At 35.9% G+C, this 20,919-nt stretch overlaps 1 protein-coding gene across 5 annotated transcripts in view; it reads left to right on the top strand.

Moving 5' to 3' along the window:
• Window positions 1-20,919, top strand: part of bmpr1bb (bone morphogenetic protein receptor, type IBb) — a 115,331-nt gene that overhangs the window by 1,371 nt on the left and 93,041 nt on the right. For all 5 annotated transcript variants that reach the window (XM_073913438.1, XM_073913439.1, NM_001145996.1 and 2 more), the window contains 1 exon segment: window positions 543-604. The gene's annotated coding sequence lies outside the window, so the exon portion shown is untranslated.

Here is a 20,919-nt window from a genome sequence, read left to right as displayed (position 1 = left end):
AATAAATATAAGAATTTGTTTATTATTATTATTATTACAGTACAACTATTATTAAAAAAATAATGTAAATCAATCCTAAAGGTAACTAAAAAACAATGTAAAGACACAACTAGAGTAATATTCTAAGACTTTTGCATGATTATTAATTAAGACAGTTCTATAGAATACAAAATAATATATCTGTTTTATAAAATTATCTGTTGTCTTAGACCCAACTCATGGCTGAGAATTAATATCATGATGTCTTAGTTACCTCCCTGACTGATTATTCCTCCTTTCTGGTCATAGCCATGCTTGATCAAATTATCAAGCACGAATGCATCAAACAATATAGAGGTAGCCAATATAGAGACCAAGTTGTCACTGTCAAAGAATAAACAAATGTGGGAATGTAAAACCAACTTTACCTCAGTCATCATATGTCCTGAAGGTGTTTTACCGGTTATTAATTTCTACGTTAAATTGCACAACACTTTATAGGGATGTGATTTATTGAGCTTCATCAAGGCCTTACGAAACATTCTGTGTGACTGTGTTTGTAGATGTTGACAGATCTGAACATCATAAATTCCTGAGGAGCTTCTTCATTCGTCTGCAGATTGAGGTAAGACATGAATTCTCATATATTATATTGGCTGGTTCATCAATTTCAGTAGCATTTAAATGTCTGGGTCAGGGTTTATGAAGTGAATTAACCGCACTTGTAAGCACAGATTTGTTTGTAATGAAAGTGTTGTTTTACTTGAGATTTGACCTCTTATTAAAAGATAATTGCGAATATTTCCCCTCATATTGGTCAATTACACTGATAGCCACGCCCCAAAACTCACATCATATTTTATTTAATGTTGTATTTTTGAGAATGCGTGAGGTGTATGGCAGGTTTTTACTCAATATACTGTGTTATACTTTATGTAGAGTGTAGCTTGAAATTTTAAGGAGCTTGCATTGGGAACAACTGTGTAAATGAATGTTTTCAGACAGGTTTTCCTTGTCTGCCATTGGTGGGTCAGACAGAAAGCTTCGCCCCTAATCGTACATCATTGGTTGATTCAGTAGCGGATCAGTGTTTTGAAAGCCTTGCAGTGTTTACAATGTAATTTGGGTTGCGAGGAAAGTGTTTAGCATTGATTAAATGACACACTTCACATGTTCGTTTATGCTGTGGTGCTTCACATGCATCATCTGAGTGTTAATGAGCGCTGTGTGATTTGGAACCTCAGATGAAACTCATTACAGTTCTGGGTTCAGACTTGGGACTTTGTTAATAAATTGGGTAACATTGGGAATAAAGTACTAGGTTACAGTGATTGAACTGAATTGAATTATTCTGAATAATGTCTGCATTGCTGAATTTCACTTCATTATTTTCATGTTTATTAGTGCGAGTCTGCTTTTGATCAGTCTGTGTTGGATAGAGCTCTGCAGTAGGACTGCACTATATGTCGAAACATTGTCATTATAACAATAACAGTACAGTATATGCAAGCATTTGTGTGTTGCATGCATTTGGTCTGAATCTGGTGGTCTTGCACTTGTCTGAATTAAACCCAGTGGGCCAGTGCTGGTTATATTTCACTGGAAACGTGTCAATGGCGCTCTGTGTTTACCAACAGCACAGGACATAGGGCATTTGATTAAATTATTCAAAAAAAGGTAATTATTCGCACTCGATTGCTTCGTACTGTTTTTATCTTTTTATTTTTCTTACATTTTACGAGTGATTAAAAGACAGATGTTTCGGCACAAAGCCTTCCTCAGCGTGAGATTAAATTAAAAATATTTTCACTCGATTACGATTAATAAACTATTTATTTGTTTTCTGCCCTCTCCACGCCACCTACACTCGTCATTGCTACCAAACTGACCAATCACATAGCTAGCGCTATGCATCGTCACAATGTGTAGTTAAATTTTTTTGAAGGGGGTCAACGTCGGCTTCAGTCACAGCGAGGGGTAAGCGAACACCAGAACCATACACTGCGCTCAGTGCAAAAGTGTAAACAGAGGTCAAGTGGTTCCACACGCAGTAGGGAAAGTAATAAAAAAATGACGTGGAAATATTTGATCGATTATATGTTATTCGATAACCGTTTTTAAGGTATACCGCGGTTTAGAAAGGTCAAGGTTTTAAAGCCGTCAAATTTTTCTGCAAAACTCTTCCTAAGGTACGTGCACGATTTTTTTTAATTTACGTTTTTTGCAGAAAAGATATCTAAAGCTGCCGTTTTAAATCTGTTTTTGTAAAAAATGAAAACAGCAGAAGTAGATAATTCATTCAGTCTGACATGTTTACTTTTTTTTATATTTAATATTTAATAATATACAATTTGTTGGGGGTTGAGTGTTGGGCTAACAACCTCAAAATTAGATGTTGCGAAACACTAACAAGGTGCAGCTAAATATCATATTCAATATAAACAGTCCTGGGAGTAAGAATTTCGTAAATAAACGTATAGGGATGTACTGATTATTTTGGCCACCAAAAATGGCATTTCTTACAAGAGAAAAATACGAGTAAACACAAGATGAAAAAGCACTTTCCCTCCAGCGGTTATCAGTGCACAGTTTGAAGTGGCTTTCTCACAGGATGCCGAAAGAGCTGCGCTATGAAACCCATTCATTTCAATTGCTTGCAAGGGTGGTTTATAGCTTTGCATACAAAATCGAAATGAAACCCATTCATTTCAATGGATTGTACTAAATCGAAAAACAGCAGAGCACATCGTCGCTAGCTTGCGGACATGCTACCTGCTACAATCAAAATGTATTAATAATGTTAGTGATGTTTAATATTCAGTGATTTCATTAATAAACCTGTTGTTGGGAGTGCAGTGCACTATCCTGTGCTTCTGAGTGGCTTCTGTCATGTCTCATCTAACAGTCTATCACCACACACACACACACACACACACACACACACACACAGAGAGAGTGGTTTTGTTTGTATAATTTTTTTTGCTGTTTATTTTTGCATTTACGAGCTTTACATTTTGTCAAGAGCTAGTTTACATTTGTACTTCGTTGTATGCTACTAAATGTCAACGTTATTTCAACAATACTGTGTGTGTGGTGATTGACAGAAAATGTGTGTGTGTGTGTGTTTATGCGAGTCTGTGTTTGGTGATGGACAGATGCTGCGAATGTGTGTGTCAGATGAGGTTTGAGTGTGTCTGTGTGACAGATGAGGTTTGAGAGTGTGTGTGTGGTAATGGATGGATGCTCTGAGTGAGTGTGTGTGTGTGTGTTAGATGAGGTGTGTCCTGCAGGTCAGATCTGACCTGATGCTGTGTCTCAGGGCTCTTCTTCTTCTGTGTTGTGATGAGCGCAGTGCTTGAGTATCGAGTGTCTGATAAGCACTTCTGAGGGCGCGTGTGGACGGGGGCTGTTATTGAGTGTCAGCGGCTACAGGAGTCATTTATACTGCAGCGTAATGAGAGAAAGCCATTACAGGGCCGATTTGTGTGTTTTGGGTGGGATTTCTAAAAGCCTGCGTGTGGGAAAGTGCTCGTTTTGTCGGCCGTGTGTCTGTGTGGTCTGGATCTGGCGGCCCGGGGCTTGTCTGAATTAAACCCAGCGGGCCAGTGCTGTTATACTGGTTATATTTCACTGGAAACGTGTCAATGGCGCTCTGTGTTCACAGACAGCTCAGGACACCCTTGAGAGATTACTGACCAGCTTTGACCAGCACTGACCAACTCAGACCAACTCTGAGCAGCACTGACCAACTCTTACCAGGATTAAACAACTCTGACCAGCACAGTGTAGCCCTCACCAACTTTGACCAACTCGGACCAACACTGACCAACTGACCAACAGTGGTTGTCTCTGGGCATGCAACAGTCTAGGTCAGGGGTCACCAATCCTGCTCCTGGAGGGCCGGTGTCCCTGCAGGGTTTAGCTCCATCTTGCCTCAACACACCTGCCTGGATGTTTCAAGTATACCTAGTTAGACCTTGATTAGCTTGTTCAGGTCTGTTTGATTAGGGTTGGAGCTAAAATCTGCTGGACACCGGCCCTCCAGGAACAAGTTTGGAGACCACTGGTCTAGGTGGTTCACTTCTTTGGGGCTTCTCCACACCGTAACTCTCCCAGATGTGGGAAAGACGGTGAAGGTGGACTCATCAGAGAATAATACATGTTTTACATTGTTCACAGCTCAAGATTTTTGCTGCTGGCACTGTTGAAACTGATGTTTGGCATCGGCACAAGTGACCAAAGGTTTGACTATAGCAGTTGGCCATGTGTATTGGGTTGCAGCTGGAAGGGCATTTGCAGCATAAATCATTTAAATAAATGTTTATTCAATAATAATAATAATAATTATTATTATTAGTAGTAGTAGTAGTAGTGGTGGTGGTGGTAATAGTAGTATTCTATTCACATTTTTGTACAATTTAATTGCTGTTTTAATTTAAGTATAGTAGAAAATATAATACCATTTTATTATATATATATATATATATATATATATATATATATATATATATATATATATATATATATATATATATATATATATATATATATAAATAAATAATATACATATAACCAATTACGTTTTTAGCAATGCATATTACCAATAAAAAAATGGGTTTCTGTATATTTATGGTTGGAAATTAGTGGAACAGGATCTTTCATTGTCTAATATTTTTGGCATAAAAGAAAATTAATACTCTGTGTTATTTATTATTTATAATCATATATTTATGTAACATAATACTGATTTTGTGTTCCAGAGTAATTTTAATTTTATTTTATTTTTTATTTTATTTTATTTTATTTTATTTTATCATTCATCAATACAAAACTTACTGTGGTGTTTTTGTATTTAATAAAGTTAAATAGTTTTTGGAGTATTATTATGCCCTAAAATAGCACAAATTCTTAAACGTTACACAATTCCATAAAAAGTATCATTCATGGAGACATTAAAGGAGTAATTCACCCAAAATTGAAAATGTACTAATCAATTATTCATTTTTCTTTGGCTTAGTCCCTTTATTAATCTGGGGGCGCCACAGTGGAATGAACTGCCAATTTATCCAGCATATGTTTTATGCAGTGGATGCCCTTCCAGCTGCAACCCATCTCTGAAAAACACCCATACACACCCTGTCACACACACACACACTACGGCCAATTTATTTGATGCCCTAATTTATTTATTAAATTATTTTATTTTACTTTGTTCTATTTATTTTATTTAATAAAAAGCACTGAATATTAGATAAAAAATAAAATAAATAAATGCTGTTAGAAATTCATGAGGATGCCATTGCAAGTCTATTGTTAATCAGATTGGAGCGTGTCATTATAGAGTAGTACTGCTAATCTTAAACTAACCCAAATATTGCCTCATCATGTTTCATAGCTGACGGCTAATTAGTCCATCAGTCTGAGAATGAAATCTGTGTAGTGCGATCAGCTCGAGTGTTAAACCGTGACATTCATTTCTTCCAGTGGTTTTTGTGAGTGTCTAATCTCATTAGAGCGCCTCTGAACACACTGTCAGCATCAGGTTTGTTTTGCAACAGCTCTCAAACGTTTAAAGTCTTCATTGTTCTGCAACACGGGGCCGAACACTGAGTCTTTGTGCGAGCGGCGTGTAAAAGGATCCGTTGTGCGTGTTCCTCCGCTCTGAATCTGCATTACCGCAGGCCTTCGGGAGACTTTAACCAGCGTCTGATGTTCCTGCAGGACGGAGGCGGGCCGGATTCCTCACAAAGGTAAATTTCAGGCCCCGAGCGGCAGAGGTCAGAGTTTACACTCTGAATAATGAGCTGAGATTTCAGGATTTCACATTCACTTCTGCACCCGTCTGTGCGGTTTTACACTTCAATCACAGCATCTGGGAGCTGGATGAAGATTTCTGTCGTTTGCACACACGAGTATGAACAAAAAACATGGTGTAGTGCAAAAATACTCCAAAAAATCATCCATATAAATGTAAAAGTCAGTGTGAAAGCTAATTTATTACATTTTTTAATCATTGAGATTATTTTGCTAGCACACATTGTTATTCTGTATGTGAACAATTAATTTGTGCAGGTTAATCCACTTGAAATATATGTTTTAGTTATCTTTAATATATAAGGTTTTTATATAATATAATGTTATCTTGCACAAAAAGAGAGCCCCACCCCCTAATCAATATTCAATTTAATTTGTAGGTACATCAACATATTTAAATAAAGTCCCACCCTTACTCGGTGTTCTCTTCCAATTGAATGCACATCAGCATAATGAAATAAAGCCCCGCCCCTACTCAATATTCAGATTCAGTTTGCAGTACATGAACATGCTGAAATAAAGCCCCGCCCCTACTCAATATTCAGATTCAGTTTGCTGTACATAAACATGCTAAAATAAAGCCCCGCCCCCTACTCAATATTCAGATTCAGTTGGATCCACATTAACTTACTGAAATAAGAGCCCCGCCCCCACTTAATATTGAGCTTCATTTTTAACTACATCAACATACTGAGATAAAGCCCTGCCTCCTATTCAATATTCTCTTTCAGTTGGATGCACATCAGCAAACTGAATTAAAGCCCCGCCCCCTACTCAATATTCTCTTTAAGTTAGACGCACATCAACTTACTAAAAAAGCCCCGCCTCCTACTCAATATTCAGTTTAAGTTGGATCCACATTAACATACTGAAATAAAGCCTCGCCCCTACTCTTTGTTCAGCTTCAGTTGGAAGGACAACATTCTGAAAAAGCCACGCCCCTAACTCAATATTCTCTTTCGGTTAGATGCACGTCAGCATACTGAATAAAGCCCCTCCCCCTACTCAAAATTGTTTCAGTTGAAAAAACATCAACATTCAATAATAAAGCTCCGCCCCTACTGAACATTCAGTTTTAGTTAGAGGTCCATCAACACACTGAAGTTAAGCCCCGCCTTCTACTCAATATTCAGATTCAGTTGTAAATCCATCAACACACTGAAGTTAAGCCCCGCCTTCTACTCAATATTCAGATTTAGTTGGAAGTACATGAACATGCTAAAATAAGGTTCCGCCCCTATTCAATATTCAGGTTCAGTTGGAACCACAATAGTATCCTGAAAAAAGACCCGTCCCCCACCTAATATTGAGCTTCATTTTTAACTACATCAACATACTGAAAAAAGCCCCACCTCCTACTCAATATTCAGTTTCAGATGGAAGTATAACATATTGAAATAAAGCCACGCCCCTACTCAATATTTATTTCAGTCGAAAGTACATCAGTATACTGAAATAAAGCTCCACCCCCTACTCAATATTGAGTCTTAATTGGAATCCCATCAACATACTGAAATAAAGCCCCGCCTCCTATTAAATATTCAGTTTCAGATGGAAGTACATCAGCATACTGAAATAAAGCCACGCCCCTACTCAATATTCAGTTTCAGATGGAAGTACATCAGCATACTGAAATAAAGCCACGCCCCTACTCAATATTAATTTCAGTTGGAAATACATCAACATACTGAAAGAAGGCCCCGCCCCTTACTCAATATTGAGTCTTAAATGAATCCACATCAACATACAGAAATAAAGCCCCGCCCCTACTCAATATTCAGATTCAGTTGGTAGTACATCAACACACTGATATAAAGTCCCGCCCCCTACTCAATATTCAGTTTCAGTTTAAAATATATCAACATACTGAAATAAAGCCCCGCCCCCTACTCAATATTAAACATTATTACTCTATTAATGGAATAAATATAAAAATGTTGTTTTGAAAAGCACTTATGCTCGCCGGTGCTGCATTTATTTATTGTGTACGTTTGTGTGTGTGCACGTTCATATGTGCCTGTGTGTGTGTGTGTTGTGTATGTTAGTAATGTTTTGCATGTGTGTGTGTCAGGTTGAGCAGCTGTGTTCTGGTCTGCTGTCTGATCCACATTACTGCACCTCTGACCCTCAGCTTCCGCTCTCATGATTGCAGGAAGTGGGCGTGGCCAGTGAGAGCAGAGGATTGTGGGTGAGCATTAATGAGCACAGAGGTAGCAGTGTTGCTGAAGGGGCCGCTGATCTGCTCTGCTGTGTGTGTGTGTGTGTGTGTGTGTGTGTGTGTGTGTGTGTGTGTGTGTGTGTGTGTGTGTGTGTGTGTGTGTGTGTGTGTGTGTGTGTGTGTGTGTGAGCTCCTGCAGTACTCACTGATAGTTCTCATCTGATGGAGATGTAAGCAGTGTTCAGTTCACGGTTGGGCTGGGCTGTTAAAGTTACAAATGTTACGGTGAGGAAATTTCTCTTGGGGTAAATGTGGATGTTGTATTACCACCAAACACCCCACACAAGGGGTTTCCCCCTAAGATAATGGTGGGGGAAACACTGCAAAGTGGTAAATGCTTTACTGATACAACTGTTTCTGAAGTGTGTTGCAAGAAGCAAAATTGGAATATGTGCTTATTTAAAATACAAACAAACAATAAGCATCATGAGGAACACATTAAATAATGTTTGTTTATTATCTGCAATGAAATTCAAGTCAAAATACATCTAGAAATCATTCATAACCTTTTCTGATTTGGGCTTGTACCTGAAAGTAGTACACACATGACATCACTGCGCTACAGGCGAGGACTGTTTGGGTTTTGCCAGCCTGATCTTACGAGAAAACATAAGTATTTTACGTTTTGCCAGTTTGGTGGTTAATTCGTATGAGTTCAGTCATACGAAATTGTACGATTTTAAAAAGGAGGCGTGGCACCTAACCCCGCCCCTAAACCCAACCGTCATTGGGGATGAGCAGATCGTACTAAATTGTACAAAGTAGATTGTATGAATTAGCCACTAAATCAAAAAGTTACGAACTGCCGTGAGATTGTGTTGGTTTTGCTACACCTTCAGTTCTCTGCGCTCTTCTGTTCAGTAGATTCTGATTATTGGTTAATATCCGCTTGTTTAGTAGTGACGTATGTAATGCTGTTTCCTGGTCCAAGCCGCCATTTGTTTGAGTTGAGAATAATTCGTTTATGATCACTTTTTGGGCTCTATTTTGACGGTCCATGCGCAGAGCGCAAAACGCAGGGCGCAAACGCTTTCAGGGCGTGTCAGGACACATTTTTGCTAATTTAAGGACGAGAAATCTGCTTTGCGCCGTGGCGCATGGTCCAAAAGGGTTGAGTTTATTTTCTTAATGAGTTATAGGTGTGTTTTGAGAATAAACCAATCAGAGTGTCATCTCCCATTCCCTTTAAGAGTCAGCTGCGTCACGCCAAGAGCGCATTCGCTATTTACAGGACGCAAAGTAAGTCTAAGTGGAAAAAATGAGCATTTCACAATCAAACAGTTAACAGTTTACAGAAAACTGTTAATCAGAGCATCTACTGCGCGAGAATGAGAGATAATGGATCACTTTCACATTCACTCTTGGATAGGGAAACCTTTACGCACAGACAACAATTAGCCTATAAATAATTAATTTTGTTTGTTAAGCGCAAATATTTGTTTCAAAACTATTTCTAAATTCAGTTCTAATTTCCAGCAAACGAATAAATGAACAATAAAAACAAAATGTGCTCAAAAACCTGAGTTATTTCCAAATACACCTGCCATGCCCCATATGGTCTAAAACCTACAGATGGCCAAATCTAAGCTTGTTTTTAATAAAACAAATATAAATATGGATATAATAAATAATACTGCTAATAATAATAATAACATTATACAAAAGCAAATTGTTATGAATGAACTGAAAAAGCCTCCCGAGATGAAGAAGACATAAAAGCAGTGGTTTTTCATATTTATAGGCTAGAAAATAATATGTTTTGTAATATTTGAATCCTTTATATTTATATCCTATATCTATTCTTATTATATCCTATATATATCACACTGCGCCGGGTGTACGATAGGGCCCTTTATTCATATCACACATTAAAGTTAATTTTACATAAAGTCATAGTGTACGACACGATCTCTGGGCTGGCTTCATAACAAATACAACATTTTTACAATTTATAAAAAAATGAATCACTTTCTGGCCATCGGATATTAGACATGGACATATATATATTGTGATCGTGATTTTCTAAAGAATTAAATCGCTTTGTAAACGTTTATTATTACCATTTCATGAGTCTCCCCATTCAGTTGAATAGAGCGCTTGGACCCGGAAGCCGCTCCGCGTGACGTCACACTTAACAAGCGGATTGGAGCAGTTAATATCGTTAGCCCCGCCCACACGGCCTTGATTTCATCATCAGCCATGCAGCTACACATTTCATGAAAGCGATCTGACGTTGAATTCTTTGTAAGAGCATGCTGCTGACGGCTGTCAGTGGGTGATGTATAGTCAGCCGGCTCTTGAAGATCATGTCTTTCTGGTAAACACTTGAAGTGTCGCATGTGAAAGGAATAAAAGGCGCATCTCTGATCTCTGGAGATGAAAGCCCGCAGACGTTCACGCAGATGATCTGAATTACTGTCTGCTCGACGCGTCGCGCACTGAAAACTAAACGCGTCTGACTTTTGACACTGTGACTGCGGGCGGAGGGAGATTTACAGCCGCTCATGCTTTGATTCCTCAGCGGAGCGTCCCGCACACCGGGAAACAATTCAGAGCCATCCATCACTGCGGACACACACATACACACACACACACACACACACACACACGCACAAAGCAGAAAGACAGACACTCAGATGGGCAAACACGCACGCACATGCACTTTATTTACCCATACATGTATGTGAAAGTGTTTGTTTGTGTGTGTGTGTGTGTGTGTGTGTGTGTGTGTGTGTGTGTGTGTGTCTGCCCATGTGTGTTTGTGTGTGTGTGGGTGTGTGAATATGTGAGTATGGGTGTGCGAGTGTGAGTGTGGTTGTGTGTGTGTGTGGTTGTGTGTGTGTGTGTGTGTGTCTGTCTGTCTGTCTACCCGTGTGTGTGTGTGTGTGTGTGTGTGTGTGTGTGTGTGTGTGGGTGGGTGTGTGAATGTGAGTATGGGTTTGCGAGTGTGAGTGTGGTTGTGTGTGTGTGTGTGTGTGTGTGTGTGTGTGTCTGTCTGTCTACCCGTGTGTGTGTGTGTGTGTGTGTGGGTGTGTGTGTCTGTCTGTCTACCCGTGTGTGTGTGTGTGTGTGTGTGGGTGTGTGAATGTGTGAGTATGGGTTTGCGAGTGTGAGTGTGGTTGTGTGTGTGTGTGTGTGTGTGTGTGTCTGTCTGTCTACCCGTGTGTGTGTGTGTGTGTGGGTGTGTGAATGTGTGAGTATGGGTTTGCGAGTGTGAGTGTGGTTGTGTGTGTGTGAGTGTGAATATATAAGAATGTTTGTGTGTGTGTGTGTGTGTGTTTGTGTGTGTGTCTGTCTGTCTGCCCATGTGTGTTTGTTTGTGTGAATGTGTGAGGGTATGGGTGTGCGAGTGTGAGTGTGGTTGTGTGTGTGTTTGTGTGAGTGTGAATATGTGAGTGTTTGTGTGTGTGTGTGTGTGTGTGTGTGCCTGACTGTGTCTGTCTGCTCGTGTGTTTGTGTGTGAATGTCTGAAGGTAATGAGTGTGCGAGTGTGAGTGTGAGTGTGTGTGTGTGTGTGTGTGTGTGTGTGTGTGTGTCTGTCTGCCTGCCCATGTGTGTTTGTGTGGGTGTGTGAATATGTGAGTTTTTGTTTGTATTTGTGTGTGTGTGTGTGTGTGTGTTTGCGCATGCTTGGGTGTATAAGAGTGTGTCTGTGTGTATGTTTATGAGTGAGTGTCTGTGTTTGTGCATGCGTGTGTGTGTGTGAGTGAGTGTGCATGTGTGTGTTTGTCTCTGTGTGTTTATGTGTGTCTCACAGTGTGAGTTTGTTTGTGTGTGTCTGTGTGCCTCCGTGTAATTGTGTGTGTGTGTGTGTGTCTGTAAGTGTGTATGTCAGATGTGAGAGGCCCATTCACTCCTCCATCCATCATCTTCTCCTTTACACACACACACAAATACACAAAAGTCCTCTGACACCGGATCTGTGTTGTTGTGACACCTGTGTGAGTGAGTGTGTGTGTGTGTGTGTCTGTCAGCGGATTAAACAGCAGACGGCTCAGCTCCACACACACCTGATGCAGATCTCCTGAATACACTCGCTGAAGTGTGATAAATGCGCTGCTTTTACTGTGTAATAATGGCTGTGTCAGAGCCGCAGTGTTGTCGAACACACACTCCTTCACGCTGCACTCAAACTACAGTATCAGTGCTGGATGGAGAGTTAAAGACACTCAGTTATGGCATTCATTCATTTTCCTTTTGCTTAATCCCTTCTTTATCAGGGGGCACCACAGGGGAATGAACCACCAACTATTCCAACATGTTTTATGCAGAGCTTGTCCTTCCAGCTGCAACCCAGTACTGAGAAACACCCATACACACTCATTCACACGTATATACTACGGGCCAATTTAGTTCATCAATTCCCCTATAGCGCATGTGTTTGGACTGTGGGGGAAACCGGAGCACCCGGAGGAAACCCACGCCAACATGGGGAGAACATGCAAACTCCACACAGAAATGCCAACCGACCAAGCTGGGACTCGCAAATGAGTCATGGTTTTATAGTGTTATATTGCAATTAGTCTTTATTTCACATGACTTTTTTTAGAGCGCAAAATTATCGATTTACCAAATTTATCTCTATAACCACAATGAACAATAATTATATCTCAGCCACAAATTTTTTATCTGTCAAAACAAGCAAAATATAGCTGTGTACTATACTTTTTATTTAACAAAACATTTCTTAAAGAAAGAAAAGCAATTGACTTTTAAAAAATAACTATTGTCATGTATCAAAAATATGCACAGTAATCTGTCGATTTATTTGATCTTTAATATATTTTCTTTATTTATATTATTCATTTATTTTTATTTTTTGTTAAATGTTTTTATGTTTTTATTTATGTTACTTTTAATATATTTTTATTTATTTATGTATTGATTGATTCATTTATTTATGTTTTATTTTTTATTGTTTTATTGTATTTATTTATTTATACATGTATGAATGAATGAATTAATTAATTTTATTTTATATTTATATAAATTTTATTTATTTAATTTAATTTATTTAATTTATTTAATTGTATTTAAATGTATTTATTTTATCATATGCTTTTATATTTGTATTTATTTATTCATCATTTATATCTTTTATTTGTTTCATTTTATTGTGTTTTTATATTTTATTTTATTTTAAAATATGCTTTAATTTTTAAAGAAAAGCAATTGACTTTTAAAAAATAACTATTGTCATGTATCAACAATATGCGCAGTAATCTGTCGAGGCTAGCGGTCTCTCGGATCACAAGTTAAATGCACATAAATATAGAGTTCATCTCCCATTAAAGCAATGTTGAAAAAAAAAAATTCAAATATTTGAACAAAAATAAAACTGTAAGCAAATGAAAGCAGGTGAAACATACCGTGTGTGATAATGAAAGGATGATCACATGCACACGGTTAACTTTAGGCCATTTAATAATCTGTTAAAAAAAAAAAAAAAGTTATGAATTGCGTTGCACTCTCAGCGCACATCATTCAAAAGAAAAGGGCCACATTGTTCCCCAATAATGTCAACAGACTGGACTGTCTTAGCAACTGACTGAATGTAAAAGAGGATTGAGTAAAATTGTTTCTACTTTACAATTAATGTTCTCACAGCAATACAACTTTTCAATGAGTGCAATTGTATGTATTCAATACTTTATTATTATTATTATTATTATTATTATAATCTTCCATTTTCCACATCTCTAATGCCTGTATTTTGGTATTTTTTTGCAGTCAACTTAGAGTCCAACTTGGAAGTATTTTTTTTTCTTTATTGGCATTGATTGTTTTAAAAATTAAAATGTCACTAACATGCCTGTGTTTTTATTTCTGTAATAAATATGGCTGTCAAGCCAGGATCTTGATGGTTTATTGTGGGTTTGTTGTTTCCATGAAGAAATCTGTGTCACAAGTTTAACAAAAATTCTAATAAACAATTATATTTAGAATTTAAACAGTTTTTGTCTTGCGTTTACATACATTTTACATCTGAATAGCCAAAATGACAATTTCAGTCTTTTGAATGTGATTAATCGCGATTCATTTTCAAAAAAAGGTTGCAAATAATTAGTTAATTTTTTTATCGATTGACAGCACTAATTAAAAATAATTTAAAAGTGACCTTTTTCAAACTTTTCAAGCTTTAAAGGTGTTGGAAGAAAGATCAAAGTCACGTAATGCTGTTCAAAAGCAGAAAAGGCCTGGAAAAAATAAACATGAATCACAAAATACAGAACACGGCTCATTTACTAGTTATTTTAGTGTGCTTGAATGGGGGCGACATATGATGCACTAATCGATTTATCTCGGTTAATGTTTTTTCATAATCATCGGAGGCCAAAATCAAAATGTAAATTGAATTTGGATTAATTGCGCAGCGGATGAAGCAGAGCTGGAGATATACTCCGAGCTGCAGTCCATCCTCCATCAGCACAGACTCAAATCTGATTTCTGCTGCTCCGGGATCTGTAATGCGATTACTGTGAGATGATCCGATGAGTGCGGACGTCTTGCATCAGAGATGGAGCAAACGTCTAAATGCAGGGTGAGAAAATCTAATTGTTTGGGCTCTTAATGTGTCCATTGTTTTTTCCAGAGATGAATCACGTCTGGAGGGACAGGGGCTTTCTCTTCTTCTCGGCTTTTTGAACACCAGCATCACTCCAGAAGGGTTAAAATGGCTGCAAAATGCTGCTATTTGGTGTAGATGGTGTTTAATTTGGTGCGTTGCTCATGTTTTATAGCAGGAAAATATTATAATTTGTTCATGTATTTCTCAAATTTCACAGTATTTCCTCTAATATATATATTTTTTTTCTGGAGAAAGTATTTTTAATAGTTTTAATGCCATTTTAAGGTCAATATTATTATAATATATTATATATTATAAATAATTCTAAAGTAAAAGGAATATGTATATATATGTGTGTATACATTTTTTCTTTATATTCTTCTTATTTATTATTTATTCATTCATTTATTAATTTATTTTTTAATAATTAATAATTTTTTATTTAATTATATATTTTTATTTATTTTATTTATTTATTCATTTATTTTTTATTCATTTATTTATTTTGATTTATTTTATCATGTTTTTATATTTTTATTTATTTATTCATTTATTTATTAATTATATTTATTTTATTTTTAATATATTTGATTTAATTTTTATATATTTTTCAGGTTTCCATATTTATTTATTTTTATTTATTTTTATTTTATTTTATCTTTAATATATTTTCTTTATTTTATTCCTTTATTTTTATTTTTTGTTATGTTTTTATGTTTTTATTCATGTTACTTTTAATTTATTTATGTATTGATTTATTCATTTATTTAGGTTTTATTTTTTATTTGTTTTATTTTATTTATTTATTTATTTATTTATTCATGTATGAATTAATTAATTAATTAATTATTTTTTTATTTATTTTATCATATGCTTTTATATTTTTATTTATTTATTCATCATTTATATCTTTTATTTATTTAATTTTATTATGTTTTTATATTTTATTTTATTTAAAATATTTTTATTAAATTTTTATTATATTAAATTTTATTTATTTTTATTCTAATATATTTTATCCTTATTCATTCATTTATTTTTATAAATTTTTATATGTTTTTATACATTTTTATATTTTTATTTAATTATTTTATTTATTTATTTAATATATTTTAATTAATTAATATATTTTAATTAATTAGTTAATTTTTTTTCTCTGTCAGATGAGCATGAACAAAGCATAGACGGAGATCTATTGATCAGGGTATCGATGTATTTCCAGCCTACACACACACACACACATACACGCACAGTCACTCCTCCTCCGAGACGCAGAGCCATTGATCAGATCACAGCTAATGAAGTGTGCGCCACTGTGAAAATCATTAGGCCTTCATCCAGCGCTCATTGTTTAGGCTGGAGGCCGTCTGGTTTGCTGTTCTCTGAGTGAACACTGATGACTGGAGCTGTGAGGTGTGAGCTCATCATGATCATCATCTTACAGACACAAACACACTGCAGTTCAGCTTCAACACCTCTCCATACAGTATCTACAGACAAAACCATAATGACTATGACATCACAGCCATGAGCTCATCTGCACAGGACCGCCCACATGAGTGCTTGTGTAGGTGTGTGTGTGTACGTGTGTGTGTCTACATGTTTGTGTGTGCATTTTTGTGTCTGTGTGTGTACATGTGTGTTTGTGAGTGTTTTTAGCAGCTTGTGTGTGTGCGTGCGTGCGTATGTGTGTGTGTGTGTGTGTGTGTGCGTGCGTGCGTTTTCAGTAGCTTGTGTCTGCAGTAATTCTGTCTTGAATTTGTGTGTGTATGTGTGTGTTAGTGTGTTTTCAGTAGCTTGTGTGTGCAGTAAATCTGTGTGTGTGTGAGCAGATGTTTCAGCACAGGTAAGGCTCCAGGTGTGTGTGTGTGTGTGTGTGTTTGTTTTTTCAGCAGCTTGTGTGCGCAGTAATTCTGTCCTGTGTGTGTGTGTGTGTGTGTGTGTGTGTGTGTGTGTGTGTGTGTGTGTGTGTGTGATCATTAATGTGATAGTTTAGAGGAGACAAACACGCACACACAGCTGTATGCATTTACTGAATCTGTCAGATCGGCTTCAGGAGCTCCTCTGGCTCTGGTTACTGTTTTTCCAGCAGTTTCTTTCTGAGAGTGTGTGTGAGACTCTGCTCTTATGTGTGTGTGTGTGTGTGTGTGTCTCATTGAGAAGTGTGTGTGTGTGTGTGTGTGTTGGATCAGGCTGTTTTCACTGTAACTCAAGCCTGTGCTCTTCATCTGATCTGGGCAGTGAGGGGTTTACTGATGCAGATCAGGATTCTTCATGGCTGATTCCCATTTTGTACCAGCAAATTGACTGATTTCAATACTGATCATCGTTTCTGCCCTGAATATTCATGATTATGGAGTGACACAGTGGCTCAGTAGGTTAGCACTGTCGCCTCAAAAGAAGGCCAATGTAGTTCATTAATTCCTCTATAGTCAGGGCCGGTGCATCCATAGAGGTGGAATAGTGGGTGCGTCAACATAAGTAAATAAAAATAAATAAATGAATAAATAAAATAAATTAAAATAAATGAATGAATGAATGAATAAATTAATAAATGCAATATATTAAAAATAAAATAAATTTTAATATATAAATAAATAAATAAATAAATAAATTATTAAATAAAATATATTAATAATAAAATACATTAAAATAAATGAATATATTAATTAATAAATACAATATATTATAAAATAAATTTAAATAAGTGAATGAATGAATAAATAAATTAATAAAGACAATATATTCATAATAAAATATGTTAAAATAAATGAATAAATAAATGAATAAATACAATATATCATAAAATAAATTAAATAAAAATAAATGAATAAAAACAATATATTAAAAATAAATTAAATAAAAATAAATAAATAAATGAATAAATACAATATATTAAAAATAAATTAAATAAAAATAAATAAATTAATAAATAAATGAATAAATACAATATATGTAAATAAATAAATAATAAATAAATGAAATATATTAAACAAAATAAAAAATATAAAACAATAAAACAAATAAAAATATATAAATAAATAAAATGTATTAAAAGTCAAATAAATGAAAACAAAAGTGGCGTGAACGTCCTTTGCCTAGAGCTCCAGTTTAGCTTGCTCCGGCATTGCCTATAGCGCAGGTGTTAGGACTGTGGGGGAAACCAGAGCACCGGGAGGAAACCCACACCAACACAGGCAGAACATGCAAACTCCACACAGAAACGCCAACTGACCCAGCTGAAACTCAAATCAGTGACCTTCTTGCTGTGAGGCCACAGTGCCACACTAAGCCACCGTGCCAAGGACGGCCAGTTTTGTGCACAAATCTAATTCTCATCTTTGGATGCAAACACAGCTCGTGTGTGTTGTTGAAGCGCAGGTGAGTGCGTCAGGTGTTTCCCGTCTCTGTTTGTTTTGGAGCGGCGTTTGGAACAGTGCAGTTTTCCTTAATGCTGCGACAGTAACAGGCGACTTATACACACACACACACACACACACACACACACACACACACAGGATGAGCGGTGCAGGAATGCCTGGCAACCCCAGGCTCATATTGAGCGTCCGCTACACACACACGCCGCTACACACTTGCGGTTCTGACTTTAATTTGTGCATTTTGGCTGCGCTTCATGTCGGGCCGGTGGAGCAGCTGAATAAATATACAAATGAATCCATTTCAGTATCAGAACCGGCTTCCAGATGAGGCCAAATAAAACACAGGACAGATCTGGCCGAGCACATGCAGTCTTATCTTCATCTTAAAGGAGAAACACACACACACACACACACACACACACTGAAAATCTGTCTGCACTTACTGAAGGCATTTACGGTAGATCTGATTTGAGCATCTAAGTGTTATGTGTTTTATTTTAGCTAGTTTAGTTTAGTTTTAATTTTTTAAATTTTACATTAATTTACTTTTTGTTTAATTGTATTTTGATTTATTGCATTTTATTTTATATATTTTTTGTAATTTTACGTAACTTTTACTTTTTATTTATTTAATTTTAATTCATTTTATTTAATTTTGAATTACTTTTATTTGATTTAGATTTTATTTCATTTTATTCTAGCCAAGTTAGTTTTCACTTTAAAAATTCAAATGCGGGTCTAATAATTCTGACTTTAACTGTATGTGTGTGTGTGTGTGTGTGTGACCTGTTTATATTAGTATGATCATTACATTAATAATAACTTTTTTTATTGCTGATAAAATTGCGTCATGCATGTTAGTTATATATCTAAGATATTGAATCGCAAATGTTGTCAGTCCTCTAGTTTCCCTAGTATTGTGCATTGCTATAGTGAACATCATTTGGTTGTCGTCCTCCACCTGCAGCGCCGTGTTTATTTTATTTCCCTTTTTCTCCAGCATCAGCTACATTAATGAGAGCTTTGTGCCGCGGCTCTGAGTTTAGACTACAGGAAATTGGAGGATAAACTATCCGCGAGTCTCGCCTGCTTTTCTTCAGGGGTCCCTCGTTTTTTTTGCGGCTTTATTGGTTTCCTGAAGCAAACTGTGTTCCTCCACCCTTCAGCTCAGTGTTTACTCTCATAGACTGCTGTATAACACTGTATAATTCATCTACATCTATGGAGCCTTTTCTCATTTGCAGGTTTTTCCTCATAGAAGTCGTCATAGTTAATAAACTCAGAGCGCAGTCAATGTGAGAGTACAACAAATCATTCATTTTACAATCCAGTTTGCTGTAATAATGAAAGAAAAAATCATATAGCAAAAAATGTACAGCGCATATACTGTATAGCGAAATATATATGGCAAGAAATGTATAACGTGCATATAGCGAGAAATGCATAGAACATATATAGGGAGAGATGTATTGCAAAGTATATAGCAAGACATGTATATCACATATATAGCAACATAAATAGAGAGAAATGTATTGCGCATTTATAACTAATTATATAGCGAAATGTAGTGCATGTATAGCTAAATATATAGCAAGATATGTGAAGTGCATTTATAGCAACATATATAGAAAGCAATGTATAGCTCATTTATAACTAATTATATAGCGAGAAATGCATAGTGTATATATAGCTAAATATATAGCAAGATATGTGAAGCGCATATATAGCAACATATATAGAGAGAAATGTATAGCGCAGTTATAACTAATTATATAGCGAGAAATGTATAGTGTATATATAGCTAAATATATAGCAAGATATGTGAAGCGCATATATAGCAACATATATAGAGAGAAATGTATAGCGCATTTATAACTAATTATACAGCGAAATGTCGTGCATATATAGCTAAATATATAGCAAGATATGTGAAATGCATATATAGCAACATATATTGAAAGAAATGTATAGCGCATTTATAACTAATTATATAGCAAGAAATGTATAGTGCATATATAGCTAAATATATAGCGCGAAATGTATGGAGCATATATAGCTCAATATATATTGGGAGATGTATTGGAAAACATATAACAACAAATGTATACCGCATTTATAGTGAATTAATATGTAGCAAGAAATGTATGAAGCATATATAGGGAAATATATAGCAAGAAATGTATTGCGCATATATAGCTAAATGTATAGCGAGAAATGTATGGCCCATATTTAGGGAAATATATAGCAAGAAATGTGAGTAGCATGTATAGCTAAATGTATAGCGAGAGATATATTGGAAAATATATAGCAAGAAATGTATACTGCATTTATAGGGAATTAATATATAGCAAGAAATCTATAGTGCATATATTGGGAAATAAATGGCAAGAAATGTATGGAGCATGTATAGCTAAATATATAGTGACAAATGAATGGCTCATATATAGCTAAGTATATAGCGAGAAATGTATGTCGCATTTATAGCTAAATATATGGTGACAAATGAATGGCTCATATATAGCTAAGTATATAGCGAGAAATGTATGTCGCATTTATAGCTAAATATATGGTGACAAATGAATGGCTCATATATAGCTAAGTATATAGCGAGAAATGTATGTCGCATTTATAGCTAAATATATAGCGAGAAATTTATAGTGCATGTATAGCGAAATGTGTAGTAAAAATTTATGGCGCATGTATTGCAAAATATAAAGTAAAAGATTTATGCCGCATATGTAGCTAAATATATAGCGACATGTATGGTGCATATATAGCTAAATATATAGCGTGAAATTTATAGCGCATGTATAGCTAAATATATAGTGAGAAGTGTATGGCGCATATAGTGTATGAGTGTGTGTAAATGACTGTGTATGGGTGTTTCCCAATACTGGATTGCATCTGGAAGGGCATTTGCTGTGTAAAACAGATGCAGGAATAGTTGGCGGTTCATTCCT

The sequence above is a fragment of the Danio rerio genome, chromosome 10 (genome assembly GCF_049306965.1).
Source record: "Danio rerio strain Tuebingen ecotype United States chromosome 10, GRCz12tu, whole genome shotgun sequence".
Lineage (NCBI taxonomy): Eukaryota > Metazoa > Chordata > Actinopteri > Cypriniformes > Danionidae > Danio > Danio rerio.
This window is presented reverse-complemented; position numbering and strand designations above follow the sequence as displayed.